General features: G+C 35.7%; 1 protein-coding gene across 2 annotated transcripts in view; it reads right to left on the bottom strand.

Moving 5' to 3' along the window:
* LOC113110120 (bone morphogenetic protein receptor type-1B-like) overlaps positions 1 to 12,437 on the bottom strand; it is a 62,422-nt gene that overhangs the window by 37,311 nt on the left and 12,674 nt on the right. The gene's annotated exons all lie outside the window — the stretch shown is intronic.

The raw sequence follows: 12,437 nt of genomic DNA, 5'->3' as shown, positions 1-12,437 counted from the left end.
AAGACTCTTCTGGTCAGGTTTTGTTTTACTGACCGTCCCGTTGGCCTTTACCCATCTGCCACTCGAGTCTTTGAAGCGCGTTATTGAAGAGCTTCGGGTCAGGAAAAGCAGCAGAGGCCCAGACAGAAAGCCTTCGCTGAGTCTAACGAACACTGAGTCACGGTGAATAAATGAAAACCGGTCTGGGGAGAGAGTTTGGAGAGATAAAAGAGCAGCTTCTGGAGCTGCCAGAGCAGAAACTCATGAAGAGAGCGAGTGTTTCCTCCAGCACGTGTCTGAAATTAACAGTGGAAAACGCATTTTTATCATCATTGAACTGAGGCTGACAAGTTGAGGGTGGTGAAATACACCAGCTGTGTTTGTTAAGTATCCATGACTGTGCTGTGAGAACTAGCCTTTTAAATAGACTCAGCTCAGAATCGTGATCTCAATCTGAGACGAAAAACTAAACCAGTCGTGACTCTCCAGAGTCGTGCATCTCTAATGAAGACAGAGCTAGAGCTGTGCATTCAGAGGAAGTTGCCAAAGTAGATAAAAAGAAAATAAAAATGGAAGTAAAGTGCCTAACGAGTGTTAAATGATGTTAAAAGCATATACGATTAAAAAATATAGAATCCTTTACGATCTGTTATTATTGCATCCTGTTAATGTACAACACTACTGTGGTGCAAATAGTATGTATCTGCCAGTATAAAGTATAAATAACATCAAAAATTATTATTTACACTAAGCCTGTTGCAAAGAACTGCTACTTTTATATGGTAAATATAATATAACACGATTTTCACTAAGTATGAATAGCATCTAGAGCTAGTTGCAGTTAGCATACTGTTACTGTAAATAGGATTTAAACGCTAAGAAAGTAGCGTTACTGTAAATATTCACTGCTTTATTGTTTTTTTTTTTTTTTTACCCTATTGGCAGGTCATTTGTAAAATAAGAAAAATGCACTTTTATATATATATATATATATATATATATATATATATAACCCGAAAACTCAGTTTCCCTTCTCAGAGTAAATCAAGTTTTTTTAATTTAACTCGGAGTTGGTTAAACTTCTTTATTGAAACGTGCCCCAGATCTGCTTGTGATTGGCTATAATGCTCAACACTGCCAAAACACGTTAAGCTGAGTTTAAGTCCAAGTTTAAGCTAACTTATAGCACTTATACATCATTGCTCTTTTGTTGTATTCGATTGCTTCCAATTAATCAATCAATCACCTTTATTTATATAGTGCTTTAAACAAAATACATTGCGTCAAAGCACTGAACAACATTCATTTGGAAAACAGTGCCTCAATAATGCAATAATGCTTCAGCTGTCCTCATTTATAAGTCGCCTTGCATAAAAGCGTCTGCTAATTGACTAAAATGTAAATGTAAATAGAAAATGAACTCCCAAATCGCAATCCGAGTGTGCTACTGATTTAGTTTGATCCAAAACTGAGCTGCTTTACCCGGAAAAAAACACGGTAAATTTACAGTGCACTATATTTTCGTACACCAGACGGGATCTCCAGCATTAAAGATGCTGTCTGCGCTGAGCGAGCGCCGCAGTGATTGATGAGAGGGGTTTACGGCTCTGACACACGGAGGACTCGCTGGACTCGTCTCATTATGACGTCTGCAGGCTGGAGGCGGTCAGGCGGAGGGTTGGACGGACGCAGACGCGGGCAGCGAGCGCTCAGGGGTTTTCCATGCTGTCAGTTGTCCAGGTATGTGTAATTAAATCCCTTCGGTTGTTATGAAAGCTCGGAGTTACACTCGTTTTCACATTCGAGGCTTTCTACGCACTTCTGTGAAGGTCTGCTGGACCCGAGCCACTGGACGTGATCGCCTCAGCTGACAGAAAACATGCTCATGAACACTGTTATATTACATTACATGACCTGAGAAACTCACAACACAGCACAGACACTTACTAAAACACCATGTGTCATAGAACTTGCATACATATATATATATAATGCAATATGCAATATTAGCATACATATAATAATACACTCAAATTCCTGTCTCATAAAATAATATAGCAATTAGAAATTTTACTTAATATGATTATATAATGTTTTAAAATACTTAAACATGTAACCTTCCAATAATCAGAATTATAACAAATATTAAATACATTTTAATATTATACAAAATTACATATAATTTATTTTGTAATATTACATATACATTTGGATGGATTTTTATTTTATTTTATATATATTACAATTTGATAATAAAAATAAATATAAAAATTATAATATTTTAATAATAAATAAATGTAATAAAAAAGAATAATATTAAATAAAATAATTAAATTAAAATAAATTATAAACTATAAAAATTATAATAAAAATTATTCTAGCACTTAGAAATTTTATTTATTAAGATTATTTACATATACACTTTTTTTGAACAGGCTAATAAATGCCGCCTTTAAATTAAATAAGCATAGCTTATAATTTTTTTTAGAGAAATTATTGAAATAAAAAATTTTTTTGTTCCCAGTAAATAAGTGCATTTGTAAATTTTTTATCATACTTTTGCCTTCTGGTTCATTTTAAGTGTTCTTGATATGCATGAAATGAAATTGAATACCAATCATAAAAACTGCATGCAGAAATGAGAAAACAAACAGTGTTTAAACCAGTCCTGGATGGATTATAACACGTCACGCAGCAGAAGCGTTTGACGCCTGTGATTGTGAATAAACAGACCGAGCTGAAGGCTGGAGCAGACACAGTTCACTTCAGGAAACTCCTGGGACAAAAGCAGTCTAGTTTATCCTCTGATTTCCTGCCAGCGCTCAAGAACCAAACTCTCATTAATCGAAGCTGATCAGGTGGAAGGAGACCGAAACAGCTGCTCACACACACACACACACACACACATCACACTGCCTCGCTCTGTATCCGTCCTCACTCGCACATTTTCTGCTCTCAAGCCACCAGCTCCAGGAGGTTTGAGGCTGACAGAAGCGGACGAGAGGATTTTACTTGGACGCCGGCGCTGTCTGCAGCGAGAAGCCAAACCTCACACTAACACACATCCATCACGGCTCGCTCATGCTGACCAAAGACAAACGTGTGGAGAAGGAGATGCTCAAAAAGTGCTACTACTAAAAACAACTTCCTGCTTCGGGGATCCATGTTATTATAGAAAATGTTTGCATTGGTGGGTAACACAGACCACCCAATACACGCGTTACTCAATATCCATCTGAAGAACCTAAGATCTAACCTGATGTGAAGAGCTGACAGCACCAGACGGATGATAAACCAACACTTCCACATAAACACAGAACTGAAAATATCATTTCATTATAAATAATTAAGGTAACACTTACGGTCCATTAGTTCATGTTAGTTAATTAACATGAACAAACAATGAACAATACATGTAATACTGTTTTTATTCATCTTTGTTAACGTTAGTAAATTAAAATACTAATTCACAGTGCATTAACTAATGTTAACAAACCACAACTTTTGATTTTAATAATGCATTAGTAAATGTTGAAATTAACATCAACTAAGATTAATAAATGAATGCTATAGAAAGATTGTTCTTGCTTAAATCATGTTAACTAACATTAACTAATGGACCATTATTCTTAAGTGTTACCATAATTAATTATAAATATTTATTTTTATAAAAAAATAAAAAAATAAAAAAATAAATAAATAATAATAATAATAATAATAATAATATAAGTTACAAAATTCTTAATAGTAAATATATTAATTATAGAAAAATAATAAGTAAATAAGTTATGCTTCTGAATAATCTTTATGAATAAAAAATAAATAAATGTTTAATAAATAACAAAATATTTCTAAAACCATACCTATTACAGTATTAGAAATGAATGAATTATTATTATTATTATTATTATTATTATTATTATTATTATTATTATTGAGCAAATCCAGATCCAGGAACACAATGCAGAGATTAATTTCCGACTGTATAGGAATGACAGATAAAAAAATTATTAGTTTAAAAATTATTTTTTATTATTATTATTATTATTATTATTATTATTAAGCAAATCCTAATCCAGGTAAACCAATCAGAGATTTGTTTCACGATGAATAATGTATATGAATAACAAAAAAACTAACAAACATGCATATATTTTTAAATAATTGCTTTATACATAAATAATAACAATAATACTAACAACAACAACCACTATTATTATTATTAAAAATCATTAAAAATCTATACAAACTGAGCTCAATTGTTGGTAAACCGTTCAGAGATTAGTTTCAGACTGCAAGCAGATAAATAATCTGAATGAGTAACTTCACATTTGACATTCATTTGTTCAGGACAGTCAGTCGATCCTCGACACAACAACACTGAACCCGTCGGGATCGGTCAGACATGCGTTCGTGCTCGATTCACCTTTTAAATGAACTGTGAGGAAGTCTTTGACATAAACAGAGAAGCGCAGCGTGATCCGGTGAATCTGCAGACGAGCGCTGGAAAACAATCAGCAATTACTGCGCCGTTATAACTATCTGAGGACTGAGACTCAAACACAACACACGAGCCTCGAAGAGACATCATCTGCCTTCATCTGTGTGGAGCACGAGAGAAGTCTTCGAGAAAAACAAGTTATTACAGCATTTTATTATGTAAAAATGTGAAAAAAGTTATTATTTGAGATTTTGTGTGCGTGTGTTTGTGTGTATAATATCAGTATTAAAACATACCTATTTATTTCTAGCAAAACAACATATTACTTCAAATTTTACTTGAAGATGAAGTTGCATGTTTATCAATAGACATGCATTTCAACCAAATTCAGTCTGAAAGTAAAGTCTGAAACTAAATATATATTTTTTACACTAATTTATCTCCACAGGTGGCATCTAAAGGTGCTCACATACTCGAGTCACAAATGTTATATCTTAAATAATCATTCAAATAAATAAGCGTTTGCTACTTCTAATTTTGTTATTAAAATCGATGCTGCTTTTTTTTTACTTTTCCTGCATCTCTTTCAGGTCAAAACGGACCTGAGTGAGGGGTAAAAGCTCAAACGCGAGTAAACGACGACAGATTTCTCATTTCTGACTGAACTACTCCTTTCAGATAAAAGATAAGCTGCGTCTCTGCCAAACACATCACGGAGGGACGCTGTTTTATTTGGCCGTCGCCTGCGAGCGAGTTTTGATACTGAAATGGATTCATTTGTGTATTTATTCAGCTGCTGCACCGGTCCGAGATGAAGCGCTGCCAAGATGCACAAATTAAAGTCAGAAAACGCCGGTGAACGTCAGACGAACATCTCACAGCGACTCTCAGACGCACTGCCCACCAACTCAGAGCGGATTTGTTTTGGCGAGCGTCCTAATCCCAACCAAATGTGCCCAAATCTGCCAGGCGTTCCTGCATCGCTCACCCTGCGCCGTGTGTCACTTGGCTAATAATATGTCGTTTGATTGAAGGGAACCTTTCTAGTTGCACACTTTCCATCCGCCGCTCCAAAACACGCTCGATGAGAGTCGAACAGTGTGTTCAAATCATTTCTGAGAGCCAGTTCAAACGAATCAATTCAAATCTGACTTAAAAAAGGGTTTTCGTTGTTTAAATGTTTTATCAAAAACATATGCAGGTAAATAAACTGCTGGTTCTTATTAAAGTGGTGCACTTAAATGAAAATAATTCAATATTTTAAGTGCATTCCAGTCCAATATTTCAAATTAATTTAGTTAAAAAAGCAGTGGGGAAAATACTGTACGAATATATAAGAACGAACTCAAGTGAAACTGAAGTATAATAACTAAAATGTTTTTGTTTAAATATTAATTGTAAAAAAACAAGTAAAACACGAATTTATACATACTTGTTATTTTTTTCTTTATCTTTATTTAAAATGTATTTGTATGATTATAATATAAAAAATATATGCACGTGAATATTGATTTCTATTATTAATATTAATAATATATTAATATGCAGATACACACAAATTCTAAAATATTTCCGTTTTTTAATTAATGCAATATATATACACACACACACACCCAAACAATTCCACAATATTTAAATACACTTAAAAAATAATGTTATTAAAAATCATATTTATTATACACACACACACACAACTCGAAAATATTTTAAATTGTAATGTAACACACACACACATACATATATATATATATATATATATATATATATACATATATATATATATATATATATATATACATATATATATATATATATATATATATATATATATATATATATATATATATACATATATATATATATATATATATATATATATAATATATATATATATATATATATATATATACACACACACGCAAACGCACGCACACACACACACACACACACACACACACACATATATATTAGGGGTGTAACGATACGCGTATTCGTATTGAACCGTTCGGTACGACGCTTTCGGTTCGGTACGCGGTACGCATTATGTATACCGAACGGTTCGTTGGAGTAATTAATTATATTTGAAAAAAAAAAAAAAGAGAGAGAAAGAAATATAATGATATGCGTTCAACAAGGTAGCCCAATAACCCAAACAACGTAACAGGCAACGCCCCTGACACTCCCGAAGAAGAAAAAAACACCATCTTATATGTTTATGTTAGGCTACTCAGCAGGCGCTCGCTCACTCAGTACGCGCTGAAGGCTCGTTGCAAAATAGCCAATGCGTTTAACAGACTAGAAATGAGAAGATCCTCCAATAACCAACAGGTCTGGTGTTTGGGTGCACTTTGGATTCCCTTTAAGCTATAATGGTGATGGCAAGAGAGTGGTGGATAAAAAAACAACGGTATGTCGCATCTGCAACATGACAGGGTACACCAGCGGGATTACAAAAAAAAAAAAAAAAAAAACACCAGCGGGAATATCTGGGATATATGCGTCAGTACTATCTGGGAAAAGACGAAAAAAAGGAGAAACATGCACACAGCAAACTATCCCTGCAGCATTTAGAAACTATAGCTTACAGGGAATCCAACCCAAACACCAGACCTGTTGGTTATTTTAGGATCTTATATTTCTGGTCTGTTAAATGCATTCGACATTTTGCAACGAGCCTTCAGCGCGTGCTGAGTGAGCGAGCGCCTTAGGGGCCGTTCACATATCGTGCCTAAAAACGCATGGAAAACGCTAAGCGCGTCTTTCTCCTCCTTTCCAAAGCGCTCGGGCAGAAGCGCTCATGAGGCGTCTGTCTTTGCTAAGCAACAATGACGTGCTCTCTCCATGAGACGCGGAAATTTCAGCGAAGGATAAATGGATTTGCAGCTCTAAAAATCGCTTGCAGTAGCTCTGCTACTGAATTTATTTCAAAATTGCAATCCATATACAACTATGATCAGCTGTTCCTTCATCTTGGCTGAGCTCTCAACGTTGTTACGGGAAAGGATGAAGCTGATTGGTTGGTTCTTGTCACATGACCCGCGGTGCGCTTGCGGCATTCTGAAAAGTTGAGATGTTTTTACATTTTGCTGTATCTAAAACGTATCGAACCGAACCGAACCGAACCGAACCGTGACATCAGTGTATCGTATCGAACCGAACCGTGAATTTTGTGAACCGTTACACCCCTAATATATATATATACATATATACACACACACGCAAACGCACGCAAACACACACACACACACACACACAATGGAGGCCAAAATGAATAGAACACTAGTATTTTCAGCAGATAAAAAAATGGTTTCAAGTCAGTTATTTCTATATTTTGCTGTAGTGTGTCAGCAGGAAATATCACTTTACATTTCCAAACACTCATTTGGCCAATAACTGTAATAATCCAGAGAGATCTGTGTCTGACAACAGCCAGTGCTCCACTCCATCACCATCCAGTCTGTGCATGAACACACTATACATAAAAAAAATACTAAAAATATTCCTTTCAAAACAACCCAAAGTTCCCGTTCAGTCAGTGTGACCAGTTTCTAAGACAGAACGGTCTGTGTTCCAGGAAACATCTAATCAGGGCACATCGAGTCATGCACTTCTGCAGCTGCGTCCATATGATCCAATCTGCATTATGCAAATATGCAAAGGTGGCTTCCATCACGCACGCACACGCAGATCCCATGCAAACCTCAGCTGATAATCTGGAGGGAACAGAGGAGGTCTGATGACTACGAGCGCAGTGCAGCACATGTGAAACGCATTTGAACCTCTCATCGAAAACAGGTTGAAAAGATGGATGAAGTGCGCATGAAAGAGTCCTTTTTTCCCCTCACAGTTTCTCCCTGTCAAAACCACTTACAGGAAGCGAACGGGCTTGTATTACAAACGCATCTGAAGCTCCAAAACGCCCAAAATAGTGCAATCTAACAGCCACACAATGGACCCTTGTCACAAGACTGTGATGACGTGTCATCAGCATCGTAAATCGGTCTGATCTCCTGCTAAAATAAAGAGAGTGCAGACCTTGATTTAAGAGACAAATGCAGTAGTGAATATACTATTTGAGCAAATAAAAAAAAAATGCACAAAAAAAACTATTTGTGCTACTCTCCCCTTCATTGCTCATTGAGTTAACCCAACTATGCATCTTCTGCCGAGAAACTCGGAAATGTGCAAAGGTCCATATTCTCTATGATTGATGCATAAAACAAATTAAACGCACCTCGGCTCTGAGCGGTGTTTTTAAAGTGGAAAAAGGCGATGCGTCTGAATCCAGAAGGAATGGGATCCAGAGGAGCTTCTGAAGAGAGAGCATCTGACAGCTTCAGTAAACACATTCAGCCTTTAAAAGCTCACACTAACGCCTTATTGAAAGCTCTCCACACAGCAAACATACCTGCACTGAAAAAGCTGCTGATAATTCTCACAAAAAGACCCTTAAAACTGAAAAGTTGTTGATCTGGGGAAGCTTTGAACGGAAGTGGACATGACTATAATCTTGGGCTGCCTGATTAATCAAAATATGACAAATATCATGATATGGCTTTGTGTGATCATCACGTCACAAAAGCTGTAATTTAATCAAAAAAAAAAAAAAAAATACATGCACTCTTGTTTCAGAGTGAAGCACGGCACTGTGTTCATTTACACACGAGCAGCTCATGACGTTTTACTGTATTTTTAACAGTAATTGTTGTTCTACTGTTGTTTTAAAATGTTTTACTGTAAAATAAAATGATTGTTGTATTTATTTTACACTGAAATTACAATAGTAATATTTTTATCATTGCAAATAGTTTACCAATAATTTTGTAAATAGCTTTTTTTTGCTTTTCATTTTGCCTCTACAAAAAAGCAAACCTGTAGCTTCCCCCATCGCAAGTTTACAGTTTTACTGTAAAATCAATTTTATATTTTTTGTTAAATACTACATTTGTTTTACAGTGAAAATACAATAGTGATATTTTTATTATGGAAAATGGTTTAACTAAACTAAATTAATTTATTAAAACAATTATCATTAGAGCAATAAAATTTATTTATTATTTGTTGAAAAAAAAAAAACCGTTTTTCCCCAAATTATATAGCTAGCTCTATAACAAGCTAATGGCAAAAATCTCTAAATGGTCAAATATTGTGTGATTCCTGTCTGTCATCATGCACAACACATCAGATCACATACTGCACACACACACACACACACACTCTCGCACAGCTGTCTTCCATTTCCCGCCATCCAGGCACAGATGGAGATATAGTGTGAACTTTAACACAGGGATTTTTGGCATTGCTTCAGGTTCTTGGTTTCTCCAGCAGACGCTCAGAGAAAGAGAGAGTACCTGCTCCTCGATGAGAAACATCCTCACCAATCAGCTGTTTACTGCAGGTCCTGTAGCGGCACGCTCGTTACTTAATGGCTCAGGAATGCTAATTAAACTCGAAAGCACAAAACCTCCAACGTCGTCAAGAACGATCTTATGTAAAGCAGTCACGTCTTCAATGCCTCTATATAACAGAACAACCAGAGATATTCGTCCAACTGTACTTCACAAACATGTATTTAGTTTAGCTGGTATAAACTTGTTAGTCCTTATGAGTCGTTTCTGTCTGATTCATCAAAAGTACCTGCTCAAAAGAATCATTTGCTCGTGAATCGGTCTGATCGTGCAGTATTTCTGCAACAACTAAAAAAAAGGTCTTGATTGATTGTGGCTTTAGTTTTTCAAAAGCATGCTATTCAAATACAAGAAAAATAAATTCTGTTTTCATATTATACAACATAACCTTTCTCTCTTGATTAATTAAGATTGCAAACGCACAACTTTGGTTGTATTTCAGTTGGAATTATGCAACTTGGATCATGAAAAGTGGGCGATACATACATAGCAAGCATTAACAGACAAATTTCAGCCAAAAATGAAGATTTTCTGCCTCAACAGAACTCAAAACAACGTCCAAATCATTCATGAGCCGATGCCCTGAACGACCCTTCGATTGCACTCACACAGCTTGTTTAACACAGACGTCTGACAGAAACCAGAGCCGCCGCGTGACTCGAGAGCACAAAATATCATCCAAATACTATAACACTCCCTCCTGCTATGCGCTATATTCCTCTAGCATATAGTGTCTCCCTGATCTACAATAATAAAATAAGGTTTCATGCATTAAACAGTTGTAATTTAACAACTAAACAGCTAGTTCTTGCACTTGAAACTTCTCCATAAAGGGAAAAAAAAAATGTAATGATTACGACGTCAGAACCATAAACTCATTAACATAGGAGATTTAGTCACTTTGGCTGAATAATGAATATGCAATGATATCATGAGTAATTAATATTTTGAGATCCATCTTTTCACACTGAGGACAACTGAGAAACTTAGTATGCAACTATTTCAGAAGGTTAAAACGCTCACTGATGCTCCAGAAGGAAAAACCATGCATTAATAGCTGGGGGGGTGAAAACTTTTGAACAGGATGGAGGTGTGTAAAAAAACTAATATTTCGCCTAAAGGTCATATTATTTTCTTTTTATTTGGTACTGCCCTTCAGAAGCTACAGGACATGTTTCTCAGAAGACAGAATAAGTCAAACTTACCCCAATCGCCTTTCAATTTAAATTTCCAAAAGTTTTCACACCCTGGCTCTTAATGCATGTTTTTTTTCTTCTGGAGCATCAGTGAGTGATCAAAACCTTCTGTAATAGTTGTGTTTGTGTCCTTCAGTTGTCCTCAGTGTGAAAAGATGGATCTCAAAATCATACAGTCCTTGTTTGAAAGGGTTCAAATACACAAAAATGCAGGAAAACCAATGAATTAGTGGAAGCTGAAGGATTTTTCTGGAGAACAGCAGACTCTTCAGCAGTTTAACTGTTCATGACAAACGAGCGACTGATGAACAAATACTTATTAAACACAAATACACAGCTGTGGAGCATTCAGCTAACAACACAGTATTAAGAATCAAGGGGGTGTAAACTTTTGAACATGGTCATTTTTATAAATGAAACCACGTGTGTACTATATGTAAACATCCTTTATGTGAAATCTTATTCAGGTCAGTACTAAATAAACAATAAATTTACCCTCTTATTTGGGTAAAATAATGAACATTTGGCCGATTCTAAATAGGGGGGTGTAAACTTTTGACCTCAACTGTATATTAATTCGATGTCATACGTTTCCAAATATGGACTGGAGAAAGTTTTTAAAGTTCTTAAAGCTACAGTACATTTATTTTACTCGTTTGAAACTGACAGAAAAAAAATCATGTTTACCATAAAATTAATATGTTTATTTTATAAAATAAGGTTTCATGCATCAGAAACGGTCAATTCAGTATCACCTTACAACTGAACAGGCTGTTCTTCCTACTGTACCTTTAAGACATCTTTACGATTTAATTTGGAAATGATTATGACACAACCGTTGGCTCATTAACACATCCACTCAAAACTCCTCCAGTCCATATATGGAAATCCTGATGATTATGACACCAAAACCTTCTTTTACATTTTATGTGTTAAAGTGGGCGGTCATATGTTAATGAGCTCAAGGTTTTGATGTCATAATCCTTAGAATTTCATTTCCATATATGGACTGGAGAAGTTCTGGGTTCTTAAAGCTACAGTACATTTATATGACTTTTTTGACAGAGGCAGTAAAACCACGTTTACCACGAAACAACCCCTTTTAAAGTGCAACGATCGTGATTAGGTCATAGAAAAGCAAGCCTAAACCCAAAGCAAACAAGCATAACCCCTCCAGTCTAAATAATGAGGCGAATATGAAGGCACAATGATTTTCCCAGCAGCGGCGCTGACTTCATTAGCTTTGATGCGAGTGTGGAGCTGATCAATTGTTCTGGATCTCAGAGGGAAGGGTGTGTACACAGACCTGATGGAGCGAGAGCTCTGCTGTAAATGGATCGATATCAAGATCAATAGGTCCCCGTCTCTGGACACGGAGCTGTTTTATTCAGCGCTCGTCAAGTCCATCTGAGA

This window comes from Carassius auratus, chromosome 10 (genome assembly GCF_003368295.1).
Source record: "Carassius auratus strain Wakin chromosome 10, ASM336829v1, whole genome shotgun sequence".
NCBI classification, from domain to species: Eukaryota; Metazoa; Chordata; class Actinopteri; order Cypriniformes; family Cyprinidae; genus Carassius; species Carassius auratus.
The sequence above is the reverse complement of the archived record's forward strand: the minus strand, read 5'-3'. Positions and strand labels throughout refer to the sequence as shown.